We start from the raw sequence: 12,157 nt of genomic DNA, 5'->3' as shown, positions 1-12,157 counted from the left end.
CCTTTCTAAACAGGTCCACTTCCCCAGTGTCCTTTCTTTTCCACTACCTCTGGTGGGTGGCAGGCTAGATGGGAGGTTAAAGCATTTAAGAACCATCCTTAAAGATAGGTTATGAAAAAAATAAAGTAGCAGACAACTATCTTTATGTGAAAATTACAGTTGTTAAATGATACCATCTCCTCTCGATGTCCTGATGGTGGTGGGTAGGAATTTTCACCTCTCTGGTTCCTTGTAGCGAGGAGTTGGTTGGAAGAATGCACAGGTTTTGTCCCTTCTAAATTGCCATCTTTCCCTCACAGGGATTCTGTCTTAGTTAGGGTCTCTGTTGCTGTGGTAAAATGCCATGAACAAAACGAATGTGAGGACGAGCGGGTATGGTTCACCTTACAGCTTAGAGCCTGCCATTCAGGGAAGTTGGAGCAGGAACTGGAGGCAGAGTCACAAAGATCAGGGCTGCTGCAGAGGCCGTGGAGGAGTACCACCGCTCTTCCTGGCTTACTCAATGTTCTTAAGCAATCCAGGACCTTCTGAGTCTAGGCAGTGAGCTGGAGCCTCCACATCGATCATCCATGAGGAAACTACCCCACAGGTTTACCCACAGGCCCATCGGGTAGAAGGGAAGCGCTTTCTCAACTGAGCTTCCATCTGCTCAGATGAGTTAGGTTGAGTAAGTTGACAGAAACCCAGCAGCACAGCTCCCAGCTCTCAGAGCTCCGGCAGGGATACGATGGCAAACCTGCCTTGGTGATGCACAGTTGTAACACAGTAAGCTAGTCCGGTTCCAGAACTCAGCCTCGACTGGGAAAAGATCCTTAGACATGTACAGTGGACAGAAACACAATCTCTTCTTCCTCCACAGGCACTGAGCTGTGGGCACAACCTGGGGACTGTCCAGGCACCTCCAATAAACAATCAAATAAATGAATAATGTAACTTAAAAACAAAAAGGACTGGGGAATGGTTACTCACATCTTTAATCCCAGCACTCAGGAGGCAGAGGCTAGTGTGTATCTGAGTTCAAGGCTAGCCTGGTCTACAGAGAGAGTTCCAGGACAGCCAGGGCTCTACAGAGAAATGCTGTCTCAAAAACAAAGCAAAATAAAAACAACAACATAAAAACACTAAAAGAAGCACGGTGCCATCTTGGGGGGGGGGGGGGGGTTCATGCCTGTAATCCGAGGAGTTGAAACACTGAGGCAAGGCAACTGCCACGAGCTCAGAAGCAGGTGAGACCACCCAGTGAGGCCCAAGCCTGACTGAACTACACAGTAGCTTCAAAATAGCTAAGAGAAAATATTATATATATAAAACATGTGTCATATATACTATATGTTAATATTGTTTTATCATATATAATATATAATCACATAATTATGTAACTATACATTTATTTAAATGTTTAAAATATATAAATATGTAAAAATATAAATTAGTATAAGTACAGAATATAATTGTCTCAGTTAGTGTTTTACTGCTGTGAACAGACACCATGACCAAGGCAACTCTTATAACGACAACATTTAATTGGGGCTGGCTTATAAATTCAGAGGTTCAGTCCATTGTCATCAAGGCAGGGAACATGGCAGCATCCAGGCAGGCATGGTGCAGGAGGAGCTGAGAGTTCTACATCTTCATCTGAAGGCTGCTAGGAGAAGACTGGCTTGCAGGCAGCTAGAATGAGGGTCTTAAAGCCCACACCCACAGTGACACACCTACTCCGAAAAGGCCACACCTCCTAATAGAGCCACTCCCTGGACCAAGCATACTCAACCCATGACAATAATAAATACATAATTGTGTTATATATATTTTTTCTTTTTTTGTTTTTTGGGATTTTTTTTTTTTTTGAGACAAGATTTCTCTGTATAGCCCTGGCTATCCTGGAACTCACTCTGTAGACCAGGCTGGCCTCAAACTCAGAAATCCGCCTGCCTCTGCCTCCCAAGTGCTGGGATTAAAGGCGTGCGCCACCACCAGCTGGCCCATATTATATATTTTTATATATTGTGAATATGTTATATTTGTTTTATAAATTATATTTTTGTATGGTATTATTATATAATATACATATTGTATATATTACCATTAAATATATATAATATATGTAATTTACCATAAAAACACTGTAAAGCCTCTTGCGCAAGGTCACGGTAAACGGCACAGGAGAGGAAGCCTTCTCCACCCATGGCTTTCATCTCCCTGGATTAAATCAATCTCAGGTCATCAGAAATATTCAGAAAAACCCAGAGGTGGGGTGCACATCTGTAGGAGCAGCAGCTGGCTGTGGAGGCAGGAGGATCAGAGTTCATGACAATCATCATCTCCATCCTGAGAGGAAGCCTGGGCTGGGACACGGTTCCCAAAGCAGCAAAAGACCTCAGCCACACAAAGCCTCTCAGAGCAACTGTCTGCGCGGAAAACTGCACAGATGTGTCCTGGCCTGGCTCTCACCACCAGAGCAGCGCACTTTGTCTTGTTCTAGTGTTGTGTCTCATGCTGGAGTCTGAACATGACGCACAGTAGGTGTGACGGCATGCAGACTTACCCTGAAACACTGCCATTTTTGCAGGGGACAAGACCATCCATGGATGCTGTTATCAATGGGTCTCCTGGAGCCATTTGCCCATGGATCCCAAGGATCAGGTGCCAGACTCAGATGTTAACTTTTAACTTTGTAGTTGGGTTTACTACTGGGATTTTATTTGTATACAAGCAGTGTAGAGACAGGTTCTTGCTCTGTAGCCAAGGCTGCCTCTGTCTATAGTTATCTCAGCTGATTATCTTCTCCCTGTCACAGCACTGGTAAAAACAGAATCCCCCAGTAATCTGCATGGGTGATGGTGCAGTGGGTAGAAACACTTAGTGCACACATTTGAAAGTCAGCAGTAGCCAAAGTTCAGCAGGAAGGGCTGAGTCAGTCCCATGAGCAGCTCTGCATCCATGACGCTCTGGGACCCAAGGATCACTCTCAGGTGGTCAGGATTGGTGGCCAGCACCTTTCCCCAAGCAGTCCACTAGCGGTAGCACTGTGCTTCTAACACCCTTCGCTCTTTGCTGTTTTCTTCCCTCCCTGCTTGTCCCCAGGAAGGAGTGCAGAGGACATCTGCATAAACATCCTTGAGTCTCTCTCAGAGTCAGTTCCTGAGGAGGAGCTGACAGGACAGACAATACTATTAATGCTACACTCAGTGGCGGTGGCGTCCAGAGGGGCTGCTGACTGTGTGGCCTTTGTTTCCTCAAAGTGTTCATCACCCTCAGCTTTCTGAAGTGGAAACTTAAGGGTTCTTTGGAAAGTCAGTTGTGTTGGCGGGGTTTTGCTGGGGCAAACACATGAAGGAGTGTTTAGCTGAAGCAGACACAGAAGAAAAGATGTTTTGCTAAAGCAAGCACATGTGATAAGGATTCTTCGCTAACACTCACGTATTGGCCCATTACATTGTTTGGTTGAGCTCCATTTTTTTCAGGACTCCATACAGAATAATGCATTAAAAAAAAAAACTTCCAATGGTGTTCTGCAGTTTCTTGCCGCTTCCATGGACTCAGGCTGATTGACAAAGTGAGGTCAGCTGAGACAGATGTACTTTTTGAGGCAAGACCGATGGAAGACACATGATGTTTGGAGAGAGTATAAAAAGGACCTGATGGAGAATGAGTTTGGCTTGCTTGTGTAGCTAAATGCCTGTTGGTCTCTTGGCTTCACTGATCTTTTGCTTCACTGAGAGACACAGCTGAGAACTTTTCCTGGCATCCTTGTTGGCCCTGCTCCCTCCTGCTGACTCCTGCCGATTCAGCTGAGGCCTAGCTGTGTCTGCTAAGTCTTGCCACCACTGCTGCTAACCCGAATCTACTCAACTGGACTGCTGATATTTCCATAAAGTGTTTGTGAGGGATCAAACTGCATGGTCTCTGCTGCTGGCTCTGCCCACCCCCACTCTGGAGGAGAAGGGCTTCAGCTCCTCACTGCTCTCAGACCCTCCGCTCTGGTGTCAGCACTGCTGCTCTACTGAGCTCAATGTTCTTCCAGGAGAGAAAGCCATCAAAGTAGCAGCCGGCCCCTTCTCCCCCCAGCCTGAGGCCATAGCAGTAAAATGTTCCACGGGAGCTGTCTAAAATGGCAACCCCACCACCACATCTCTTCGGCCTGCAACCACGACAGGAGCAGGAGGAGCTGTCCATGTTATCTCACAACCTTTCCCACCTCAGCAGGTAGCTGCCCCTCAGAAGCTGTCCTCCACAGAGTAACTAACTCATTCTCTGCCACAGCAGACTGCCAGCACGAGGAGCTGTCCACGGTGGCGACATCTCTCAAGCGCTCCACAGAGATGGCACCTCAGCAAAAGCTAGGTGCAGTGCCGGGCGTGGTGGCGCACGCCTTTAATCCCAGCACTTGGGAGGCAGAGGGAGGCAGATTTCTGAGTTCGAGGCCAGCCTGGTCTACAGAGTGAGTTCCAGGACAGACAGGGCTACACAGAGAAACCCTGTCTCGAAAAACCAAAAAAAAAAAAAAAAAAAAAAAAAAAAAGGAAAGAAAAGAAAAAGAAAGAAAGAAAAAAGAAAAAGAGAAAAAGCTAGGTGCAACCAAGCAGAACTCCCACCTTAACCATGGGCCCAATGCAGGGAAAGGGGGGTGAAAAAAAAAGTCACCAATTGCTAAGCAGATAACCCACCAGTTCCTGAGCTTTCCACAAAAACCTACCAATCCCTGAACAAGAAGTCCACCAATCTCTGACACATACAACTTCCCCCTCCCCCAAGCTGAGGACTTTATAGCCCACCAATCCTCATTCAGAAAATCTCTGCATGAGATGCTCTGCCCCCTCAGAAATACTTTATAAACACTGCCTGTTGCGGCCCGCCCGCAGTCCGCAATGCGAACGGTTCAACTGAGAATGGCAGTTCGAGCTGAAAAGAGAGGAAGCTAGACGGGGCAGGAGAAAGAATGGGGCCAAGACGATTCCATGTTCAAGGCCCACCTTTACTAATTCCAACATTCAGTTATAAAGGAAGGGGGAGGGATCCCAATTTCCCGCCAAGTAACTCGGGGTCCAGTAGCAGGACGAACACGTGTGTGCCTCCAAGCAGCAAAGCCGACAGGGTCCAGCAGTGGGCGTGGCAGAACGAATGAGCAGGAAACTCCACCCTTGAGCAAGCAGGTTCCATGGTGGGGGAAGGGGAAGGGAGACCACAACTGCCCTTTGTCCAGTTCCCTGCTGTCTGTTCCCAGGAACAGAGGGCAGCCATCCCTGGATTCGTCCCTCCTCTCCCTGGACCCTCCAATAAATCTCTTTCATAAGATTTTCTGCCTGGTGTGAATCTTGTTGGAAGAAACCAAAAAAGAAAAGAAGCAAAGAAGAGAAGAAGAGAAGAAGCCAAGAGGAGGGGAGCTGAGGCTCCTAAGCTCCTCAACTCGGTTGGGGACACCCTCCCCTGGGAGCTGCAGCACCTCTGCTGAGGAGGCTTCCTCTCAGAGCTGTGTGGCTCCTGGGATCCCTTGTCTCAGGATGCCCTTCCATCCAAGCAGAAATACTTACACTTCCTGCCCAGACAGTGGCCATCACCTCATCATTAAAACCAATCAGTAGCAAGACCATCTCTGATACAATTCTAGATTGCCTTAGGCATGTGAAGGAAGGACAAATATTTACAAAATAGAAAGTCTGGTGATAAACCATAGAAATGATAATACCAAAATCCTGCCAGCATTTAGCTCTCTGCCAATATAGAATTAACTATTGAAATGACAAAGACACACCTTCACACAATGTGAAGAAAAGGTTATCCCAACAGCCACCATCATAGCCTTGGTCCCAGCAACAGACATGTAGATTCGTTTGTCTCAGAAGGAGCTTCATGCTCTGAGCATGAAAGAGGAGATGGCATGTGTGTCCTGGGATGGATGTGGCCCCGTGGTGAGAGGCTGGGTAGCCATGAGCTTCACTGTCTGCTGGGGAAGGTCCAAGAAGACACAGTGCAAATGTGGATGGAGCTGTGGTCCAGGCTTGCTCGCTATCCTGTGTGAGAACCTTCGGCAACTCTTCTGCTGTCTATTGCATTTGTCTGTGGAAGACACTTGAAGGGAGCCGAGTGCACAGGGACCCCTAATAGCACAGGCCCCAGAATGGGCAGTCGTAGTATATCAGGTACCTGGGGGAAGTGCATAATCTGTGGAAACAAAGGCTGGGAAATAGGCTCCATCTCTACCTCCTTAGCCAGCACTATGTTCATGTCTCCAAGACATCATTTGATGAGTATTAGTGTTGTGTCCTGATCTGGCTTCTGGAACATAGGCCTGGTGGGCCTGCCTGTTCTTGGAGCACTGGGCCAGTGCTGAGTACTGTTAAAGTCTTGTTATCTCAATGCTAATATTAGTAAAAAGATTTTATCTTAAGTGCTTCTTATGTTTATTTTCTTGTATAGGTCCAAGAATACCGGTGTGGGAAATGACGAGTTTCACTCACCAGTCGCCAGCTTTGAGGCATTTCCAGGGGACCTGACTGGCTGAGAATGGGATGTCGACCAGCTCTCATGGGAGCACCAGCCACCTGGACACTCACAGACACTTGATGGAGCTCCATAAGATCAAACCACTTATTCCAGAGCTGTGAGGTATGGCCCTCGCATGACGACTCAGCTTGCCCCACACTTCCCCCTGTAACATTTCCACTCAGCTGGGGTTTGTATTCCAATGAGGTCTAGCTAAGATTGTTGTGGCTGATGCAACAGAGACAATGTCATGATTGTCAGCAGGGCCTGCCCCTTCCACATAGGTCCATGGTGGCTGGAACTCACATCCCCTTCTGGCTGTGTAAGCACACTCTGGTTTTTAGGCACTGAGAGACAGGCCCATGTGCTGCCTTTCTTCCAGTGTCACATCCAGGAAAGGCCTCTTGTGAGCATCTTCTTTGTCTTAGTTTGGGGCCCATTGCTGTGAAGAGACACCATAACCAAAGTAATTCTTTCTTTCTTTTTTTTTTTTTTTTTTTCCGAGACAGGGTTTCTCTCTGTAGCCCTGGCTGTCCTGGAACTCACTTTGTAGACCAGGCTGGCCTCGAACTCAGAAATCCGCCTGCCTCTGCCTGCCTTTGCGCCACCACGCCCGGCCAAAGTAATTCTTATAAAGGACAGCATTTAAGGGGGGACTGGATTAGAGTTTCAGAAGTTCTTTCCATTATCATCGTGGCAGGTAGCATGACTGTGTGCAAACAGAGATGGCGCTGGAGAAGGAGCTGAGAGTAATCCATCTTGATGCAAGACATCCAGAAGAGACTGACTTCTAGGCAGATAGGAGGAGGGTCTCATTGCCCACCCTGAAAGTGACACACTTCCTCCAAAAAGGCCACACATCCTGAAAGTGCCTCCCATATTCAAACCACCACACTCTTCTTGGAAACTTTTGGTAGTCCGAGATGAATTGGTAACACCAAGAAGGAAGCATTGGTAATGAGATTGAAGAGTGATGTCACAAGTGATGGGAATGTCCCCAGAACATGGCAGAATGGCTGAGAGCTTGGAGCTACAGACAGAAGTCACTGAGGCAGAACCAGTGCAGTTGGGAATCAGCTAGCTGTGGCTAAGGTGGGGTGTGGAGAAGGGCTGGTGGACCAAACTACAGACTTGTGGAGTGTCGAGCTACCTTAATGATAGTACAAGGGGCTGAAGCCATGAGACCAGTGGCTGACAGTGGCAAGACAGACAGACAGCATCAAACGAAATGGCAGCAGCTGCTGTCCCAAGGGAGTGATGACAGAAGTGAGAGTAAAAACTGTAATGAATGCACAGACCCAGAAGTAGCACCAATAACCAGGCATGGAGGAATCTCTGCCTCCTAGACATACAGAAGAGCTGAAACCGTTGTCATCAGCCGTTGAGGGCTCCAGTCCCAGAGGCCTGCATGGCAGGAGGCTCCTCCCTCTTCTGCTCTGGCCTGTCTGTTGCCACCTCTTGCCACTGTCAGATTTTGGTGGGTGCTGATGCTGCCAGTTGTCAGCAGTGGAATTGTTTCTCATCTCCTCGCCTCAGTTTCTGTCTGGGTTGAGCAAACTTCTGGCATTCAACAGTTTGGAAACAGGAGGGCACACCATTTGGGAGTTAAGGCAGAGGGCACCAGTTTGGCAGAGGCGCCTGTTCTAGATTTGCCAATCTCTTTTTTTTTTTTTTTTTTTTTGGTTTTTCGAGACAGGGTTTCTCTGTGTAGCCCTGGCTGTCCTGGCACTCACTTTGTAGACCAGGCTGGCCTCGAACTCAGAAATCCGCCTGCCTCTGCCTCCCGAGTGCTGGGATTAAAGGCGTGCGCCACCACGCCCGGCTGATTTGCCAATCTCTTATCTCTAAATCCTTGGCTCTCTTTTCTCCAGATGTGCCGAGGGGTCTGCTCTGGAGTACAGTGGGGATTACCTGGCCAGAAGGGATGTGTTTTACACATTGTACCTAAAGAAGTTTTTTTTTTTTTTTAAATATTGAAATATTTAACCAAAACTGCCATCTTGACCATTATCTGTGTAACAATGACCACTTTCAGCTAGGCAACTTTTACTGTTTCTAGAACTTTTCATCACTTGTTCAAAAACTCTAACCACTAAGCCCTGACCTGGAAGTCCAGGTGCCTTTCTCTGGGAACTAGCCTAGTCTTTCATATATAATAACTGGAGAGTAATTTTTTCAGGTTGTTATTGCTGCTGTATAGAAAACAATAAGGAAAGCAAATCAGTTGTACTGGCTGGTTTTCTGTCAACCTGACACAGCTGGAGTTATCACAGAGAAAGGAGCTTCAGGTGAGGAAATGCCTCCATGAGATCCAGCTGTAAGGCATTTTCTCCATTAGTAATCAAGGAGGGAGGGCCAATTGTAGGTGGTGCCATCCCTGGGCTGGTGGTCTTGGTTCTATAAGAGAGCAGGCTGAGCAAGCCAGGGGAAGCAAGCCAGTAAAGAACATCCATCCATGGCCTCTGCATCAGCTCCTGCTTCCTGACCTGCTTGAGTTCCAGTCCTGACTTCCTTGGTGATGAACAGCAATGTGGAAATGTAAGCTGAATAAACCCTTTCCTCCGCATCTTGCTTATTGGTCATGATGTTTGTGCAGAAATAGAAACCCTGACTAAGACACCAGTCTAGAGGTCAATCATAAAGAAGGGACAAGGGAATTATGGGGCGTACACAATGGAAACTTTTTTTAGTCTCCTGTTTTGCTTTTATTCACTTTACATCCAGATCACAGCTCCCCCTCTTCCCAGTCCCACCCTTACAAATTCCTCTTCCTGTTGCCCCCACCCCTTCTCCTCAGAGAAGAGGAGTTCCCCTTGGGTACCACCCCACCTGGACATCTAGTACCAACAGGACTAGGGCACCATCCTCTCCCACTGAGGCCCATCCAGATAGTTGAAGTATGGGGGAAGGGGATCCAATGGTGGGGAACAGAGACCAAGACAGCCCCTGCTCCTCTTGTTAGGAGAACCACATGAAGACCAGGCTGCACATTTGCTACAGAAGTGTAGGGACTCTAGGCCCACCTCCTGTATGCTCCCTGGCTGGTATCTCAGGTTCTGTGAATTCCCGTGGTCCCAGGTCAGTTGACTCTGGGTCTTCTTGTGGTGTCCTTGACCCCTCTGACTTGCTCACTGCTATCCCCCACTCTTCCACAAGACTCTCTGGGGGCTCTGCCTGATAATTGGCTGTGGGTCTCTGCATCTGCCTCCATCTGCTGCTGGATGAAGCCTCTTGGGAGACAGTTATGCTAGGTTCCTGTCTGCAAGCATGGCAGAGCATCATAAGACCACAGTCACCCTGATATCTAAACCACACAAAGACTCTACAAAGAATGAAAATTTCAGACCACTTTCTCTTATGAACACCGATGCAAAAAATACTCAATAAAACACTTGCAAACCAAATCCAGGAACACATTAAAAGTGTCATCTACCATGATCAAGTAGGCTTCATCCTAGAGATGCGGGGATGGTTCAGTGTATGAAAATCCATCACCGTAATTCACTTATAAACAAACTGAAAGGAAAAAAATGACATCATCATCTCATTAGGTGCTAAAAAAAAAAAAGCCTTTGACAAAATCCAACACCCTTTTATGTTAAAAGTTTTAGAGAGATCAGGGATACAAAGGCACATACCTAATCATAATCAAAGCATTTACAGGAAGCCAATAGCCAACATCAAATTAAATGGAGAGAAATTTAAAGCAATTCTACTAAAGTCAGGGACAAAATAAGGCTGCCCAGTCTCTCCCTATCTATTTAGTACAGTACCTGAAGGTCTAGCCAGAGCAATAAGACAACTAAAGGAGATCAAGGGGATACAGATTTGAAAGGAAGAAGTCAAGGTATTCACAATGGAATTTTTTTTTTTTTTGAAACAGGGTTTCTCTTTATAGCTCTGGCTGTCCTGGAGCTCACTTTGTAGACCAGGCTGGCCTCGAACTCAGAAATCCGCCTGCCTCTGCCTCCCGAGTGCTGGGATTAAAGGCATGCACCACCACGCCCGGCTCACAATGGAATTTTTAATGATGTAGTTATTTTCATTTTATCTACATTGTTGTCTGCCTGATTGTATGTGTGTGTGAGGGTGTCAGATCTCCTGGAACTAGAGTTACAGACAGCTATGAGCTGCCACAAGGGTCCTGGGAATTGAACCCAGGTCCTTTGGAAGAGCAACCTGTGCTCTTAGCTGCTGAGTGAACTCTCTAGCCACACAATGGAATTTTATTTAGGCATAAAGAAAAATGAAACTTGCAGGAGAATAGATGTTTTGTTAAGTATTATTCTAAACAAGATGATCCAAATCAAAAAGGCAATTACAGTATGTTCTCTCTCATTTGTGGATCCTAGCTGTTAATGTGTACATGTGTGTGTAACTGGGCATAAATATGGATAAGTGCTACGCTCGCCGGTCGAGTCAGCTGGACAAGCCGAAAGGCTTAAAAGTCACTCATGAGGCAAAAGAGTTTCAAGGAAGCTCTCCTCCTGGAGTCTAGCGTTCTCTACCCATACATTAATTTTTCATTCCCGAGTTCCATTCCCGAGTTAGTCTAGTGTATGGATCCACGTGCTCTCTTTCAGTATTTTCCTATTATAAGTGCTTTTTAAAATTGAATTCTGACATAGCTAAAGCCTTCTGCCAGTGTTCCAACAGTCCTAGAAATGTCCTTGAGCAAGATCATGGGCTTGGAATTCAGTAAGGTTGTAAAAGCTAAGTCACTCCCTTACACAGGAATTTACCATCACTAAGGAAGAAGGAAGTTTCAGACCAAAGGAGAAACCATAATAGATACTTAGAACTATAGCAGAGTTACACCCATACACATGTATCTACTATGGCCTAAGGGGAAGGTGGACTATACAAGAGACTAAAATAGGAACTATGGCAAGGGCGCGAAGCCCTTGACCCAGGCTTCTAAGATTAGTGAATCTTAGGTGGAGCCCTAGTTGATCCCAGCTGTTATCAATGAATTCTATCCCAGGTGGTTCCTGTTAGACCTTTTGTGTTTGCATTCCTGTTTTATGTAAGATTCCGGTTACCTCAATTGTACCTTGCGAATATGTCACCCAACTTCCTTATTGTCCTCTGCATAAAAAGTCTGATGCTCGATTCGAAAATTACACTCAGATTCCACAGGACCTCTCCTGTGTGTGTCTGTTTGTCATTCATCCACACTTTGCCCACCCGCGTCGAGAGACCCATTCCACGCAGACACAGGGACCCAGAGGGTCTGCCACAGATAAGGCCTAAAAAACTGTCAAGCCGACCACAAAAGGGTTAAACAGGAGAAAGAAGTCAAAAACAGGCTACAGGACCTGGGAAGGAGGTGTCTGAGTCAGGGTTTCTATTGTAACAAAACACCATGACTAAAAAGAAAGTTGAGGAGAAAAGGTCTTATTTGGCTTACACTAATGTTTTGCTGTTCATTTCCAAAAGAAGTCAGGACAGGAACTCGAACACTACAAGAACCTGGAGGCAGGAGCTGATGCAGAGGCCATGAAGGAGTGCTGCTTACTGGCTTGCTTCTCCTGGCTTGCTCAGCCTGCTCTCTCACTGAACCCAGGGCCCACAGTTGACACCACCCTGCAGTGGGCTGGACTCTCCCAAATCAAAAACTAATTAGGAAAATGCCTTACAACTGGGTCGTATGGAGGCATCTTTAATCGGTGTT

At 46.7% G+C, this 12,157-nt stretch overlaps 1 long non-coding RNA gene across 1 annotated transcript in view; it reads left to right on the top strand.

Annotated features, from left to right (window-relative positions):
• The window catches only part of LOC115031508 (uncharacterized), a 151,845-nt gene extending 145,202 nt beyond the window's left edge, over nucleotides 1-6,643 (top strand). Inside the window, exon 3 of the long non-coding RNA XR_015047999.1 lies at nucleotides 6,418-6,643. This is a non-coding gene — a long non-coding RNA (uncharacterized LOC115031508). The remainder of the gene's footprint in view (nucleotides 1-6,417) is intronic.
• Nucleotides 6,644-12,157: the final 5,514 nt, after the last annotated feature.

Source organism: Mus caroli, unplaced genomic scaffold, assembly GCF_978045245.1.
Source record: "Mus caroli unplaced genomic scaffold, Mus_caroli_1 scaffold_8, whole genome shotgun sequence".
NCBI classification, from domain to species: Eukaryota; Metazoa; Chordata; class Mammalia; order Rodentia; family Muridae; genus Mus; species Mus caroli.
This window is presented reverse-complemented; position numbering and strand designations above follow the sequence as displayed.